Source organism: Octodon degus, unplaced genomic scaffold, assembly GCF_000260255.1.
Source record: "Octodon degus isolate 3935 unplaced genomic scaffold, OctDeg1.0 scaffold00034, whole genome shotgun sequence".
Lineage (NCBI taxonomy): Eukaryota > Metazoa > Chordata > Mammalia > Rodentia > Octodontidae > Octodon > Octodon degus.
The window spans coordinates 18,371,100-18,375,754 of record NW_004524610.1 but is presented as its reverse complement, the minus strand read 5'-3'; the positions used below and the strand labels follow the sequence as shown (position 1 = coordinate 18,375,754).

At 40.5% G+C, this 4,655-nt stretch overlaps 1 protein-coding gene across 1 annotated transcript in view; it reads left to right on the top strand.

Moving 5' to 3' along the window:
* Positions 1-4,655, top strand: part of LOC101560048 (V-type proton ATPase catalytic subunit A) — a gene marked incomplete at its 5' end in the record, with an annotated part of 46,244 nt that overhangs the window by 6,886 nt on the left and 34,703 nt on the right.

Below are 4,655 nucleotides of genomic sequence, written 5' to 3'. Positions count from 1 at the left end.
CAAAGATTTGTCTGTCATGCTCTTTTTTTTGCGGAACCTGGGATTGAACTCAGGACCTTGCGCTTGCCAGGCAAGTGCTTATTCTGCTGAGCCATCTCCCCGACCCCTGTAATAATTTCTTAATTCAAACACATTGTTCAAATATCTAATATCCTAAGGATTATATTTGTTTTACAGTGTGACCAGTCTTAAACCTGTGTGTTCTGACATTAGACATCAACTGTACCAGTCACACCCTCTTTTCTTTTTTCTCTTCTTCTCCTCCCAGCTCCCATTTCTTACTCTGTCACCCATTTCAAGTGATTTTGAATTAATTTCCCTAAGGATATGAGAGCAAATCAAGGTGAAAAGTGTTTGATCTAGTAGAGTAGGGAGGAAAAAGTATATGGTGGCAGATACATCACAAAGAACCAGAAGATAAAGGGCTATAAGAATTTCTACAGTATATAAACACTGAGGACTTGGTAGTTGGATTTTTTTAAAGGGATTTAGTTAAAATTGGAATTGCTTCTTTAGAACTGTTGGTTTTGGGTCAAAAGTTACAAAGAGAGTAGGAGAGAATTCTGATCTTACTGCCCCTGGCAGCCAATTCCCAGCTCACCTGAGTGTAGCCTGTTATCCCAAGCACAGTGGTAGAGTGTACGTCACAGTCACTGGAGAGCATAGATAAGCAGACTGAAGCCTGCCACTAGTGTGTCTGATTGGACAGGTTGAGGGAGGGGCCTGAGAATTTGTATTTCTAACCAGCTTCCAAGTGATGCTGTGTCCTTTCTGTTCCCAAACCACTGACCTAGTAGTCTCCCTTTGGTACCTCTGTCTTTAAGACAGTTTATCTTTGCTGCACATAATGAATATCAGTGATTATGCTGCCTAAATAGTATCTTGGGGTAATGGAGAAAGTTCAAAAAATATGTAATTTTTATAAATAGGTATAGTTTTCATTATGACTATATAAAAATGTCGCATTGCGCCAACCTCTCCATGTATGTTCTCTTTTTTTCTAAAGGGATTTCTTTTTTTCAAGTATGTTAATTTCAATGAGTTCTGTTTTAAGGAAGAAGCTTGAAGTATACTTTGAAACCCAGATATTTTACCTAAAACAAGGTGGGAAAGGACAAAATGTTACTATTGTTAACACTTAAAACAACTTTGTTAATTTTCCTAGGCTTCCTTTTTGTTTTCAAGGAAGGACTGGGCACTTTGCCTGACCTAAAATATCAGTTAGTGAGCAACAGAGCAAAAAATTGTAGTTTTCTGCCAACACTTGAGCCACCACACCCATTTCTGGAACTTTCCCTGATAGTTTATCCCATTCAAATCTGCTTTAAATTGGATTCTGACCAAGCCTGAAATATACCATAAATGTACTCCTGGTGGGCTTTTTTTCTTTTTGTTCCTTACCATATAGTATTATTCTCAGAAATTGCTTTTTGAAGGCTTTTCTGAACTTATATTTATAATCCGTTGGGACAGCAAATCACTAGGCTCAGGACACCAGCACATGGGGCTTTGCCTAGCTGTTTGTATCACTCAGCAAAGAAGAGGGTTTACCACTTTGAGCCCAAGCATGCTCCCTTGGAGAGGCTGCATCTCCTGGTACCTTTTCCTCATCATGGCACTTAAAGAAGTATACACTATTTGCTTAGAATCCAGAAATGAATTTGCTACCTTGTAAGAATTACTGGATGATGAAGTGTTAATTTTCTAAGTAGCTTCTTTTTCACACAAAACCAACTCAGCAGGTATCAAGGTAAGAGAATAAAGAGAATTAAATATTCTTAATCTCTTCCTTTGAAACCTAGGTGCATATGATTGGATTATTCATTATCCATGATTCCTATCATTATGGGTCATGCATAATGTACTTGTATCTTACCACTTATTTATTTCATTTCATTGTGATTTTATTTCTGACTTATAACAGTCATTTTATTCCCAATTTTAACATTTGAGGTAAAATTTACACAGTAAAATGTACAGTAAGAGTGAAATTTGGATGAGTTTGTTTTTCTGTTTTGTTTTATGGTATTGGAACCTGGATGGCCTTTGCACTGAGGTACCTCCTCAGCCTTTTGTTTTTTATTTTAGGAATGAGGTCTTGATAGTCACACAGACTAAGCTCAAATTTACACTCTTCCTACTCTAGCCTCTCAAAATGCTGGTATTACTGGCGTGTGCCACCATTTTTCAATATGTTCTATTTCTTTTAAAATAGAAAAGGTCTATTTGGAAAGCAAATATAGGAAAGTGTGTTAGAGAAATGTGGGAAGTAAAACAAAGTGAGACAATAAATGATGAATTGTGAAATAAGTTACTATGCAGAATGCTATTTAAGCCGCCTTTCAAGGGGAAAGTGTGCTAGAATACTTACAGTTTATGAATGCTCTGAAGAGCCATTAATACCAGGGCATTTCCGGGCCTTCCAGTGTGATAGCAAAGGACTTTGTGGAATTTCATCATCAGTAGAATTTGCCTCAGTGACAAATTGAACAGTACTACTTATGTATAAGGGGGTTTTGGTTTTGTTTATTTAAACAAAAAGCAAAACAGTTTTAAAGCAAGATAGTAGGGTAACAATGGTTAATACATTGGATATTGTTATCTTTATATATTAGTTGCTCAGAGTACAAGCTATAGACATTTAATTGTCTAAACAGTACTAGCACAAACCGTTCTTTTCAATGAAATAAGAGAAATTAGTAATATAACTATCTTAACTATCTTGCTTTAATCCAATTTCTCTTAACTAAGAGAAATTAGTAATATAACTATTTTAACTTCTCTTTTCTCCATTCCCCCATCCCAATTTCTCTTTCCATTTGGACAGTGTCTTCCCATTTTGCAATCTCTGTTTTATATTTTCAATCTTTTTCAGCTTCTCACACTAGAGAAATAGTACAGTATTTGCAAATGTGTGTCTGGTTTATTTCACTTATGAGTATGTTCTCAAGTTGCATCAATTTATCTGAAAAAGTCTCCAGTTTTATCTTTAATGGCTGAGTAGTACTCCACTATATAAAAAGATCACATCTTTTTTTACTCATTTTTCTGTAAATGGAGATTTGGTTCTTTCCAAGACTTAGTTACTACAAATTAGGCTGCCATAAACATGAGTGCACATATATTGCTGTGGAATGATGTTTTTAATTCTTCTGGGAAGATAGCCGGAGGGGAATAGGTAGGTTGAATCCTGGTTTTTTGAGGCATCTTCACACTGATTTCCATAGCAGTTGTACTAGTCTGCACTCTCACCAAGAGTAGAAAAGAGGTTCCCTTTTCCCCACAGCCTCTACAGCATTTATTATTGGTTGTTTTCTTGATAATAGCCATTATTTCAAGTGAGATGGAATCTCAATGTTGTTATAATTTGCATCTCTCAAAGGATCAATGATGTTAAACATTTTTTTCATATATTTATTTGCTGTCTCATATATTTATTTCTTCATCTGAGAAGTGTGTATTCATCTCAGATGCCCATTATGGATTTTAAAGAGTGCTAAGGACATTGGTCAAAACAGTTTCTGCTCTTTCAGTCCCAGCAGGTAAATTAGCACAATGGATTTCTCCAAAATACCCAAAATACTTGATGAAGAAAAAGAAAGCACATTTGGTTATGTGCATGGGGTCTCAGGCCCTGTTGTTATACCCCATGACATGGCAGATGCAGCCATGTATGAGCTGGTGAGAATGGGCAACAGTGAGCTGGTTGGAGAGATTATCAGGTAGAAAGGTGACACGGCTACTATTCAAGTGTATGAAGAAATACCTGATGTGTCTGTTGGAGACCTGTACTCCATGCTGGTAAATCCCTCTCCGTAGAGCTTGGTCCTGGCATTATGGGAGCCATTTTTGATGGTATTCAAAAGCCTTTGTCAGATATCAGCAATCAGACCCAAAGTATCTACATCCCAAGGGGAGTAAATGGGTGTGCCCTTAGCAGAGATATCAAGTGGGATTTTACACCATGCAAAAACTTATGGGTTCCAGTCCTAGCCCAGGTCCGGTGAGTGTGTGGAGAGCTTCTTGCTACCCTGCACTGGCGGGACCAGTCCCAGCCCAGGCGCAGCGTGGGCCAGACCCTCTGCCACCCCCTCAGGCCGCCCCCCACCACTCCGCAGTACCCCCCCACTCCGCCCGCCGAATAGGAATTTCTGCCGACTTCCAGGAACCCCCAGACCCAGTCCTAGCCCAGGTCCGGTGAGTGTGTGGAGAGCTTCCTACTACCCTGCGCCGGCGCGACCAGTCCCAACCCAGGCGCAGCGTGGGCCGGACCGTCTGCCACCCCCCTCAGGCCGCCCCCCACCACTCCGCAGTACCTCCCCAGCCCCACCTGCCGAGTAGGAATTTTGCGGTGTTCTGGGAACCCCTGGACCCAGTCTTGGGCGAGGTCCAGTGAGTGTGTGGGAGAGCCTCCTCTTTCCCCTACTTCACCTTGCCCCCTCCAGGCACAGCTCAGGCTTGGCATAGATGCCTGAGGTGTAACTCTGCAGCTGCAATCTCTGCAGAGAGTGTAGAGGATAGATCCATCCAGCTAGTCCAGTAGCAGAACATCTTCCCACAGGGGCACAACATATTCACCCTCAAGGGCAGCAGCGGGAAGGAGCTGAGCACAGCAGCCAGACCTAAGCCAGACACAGCTGGATAAGTCCAAACTT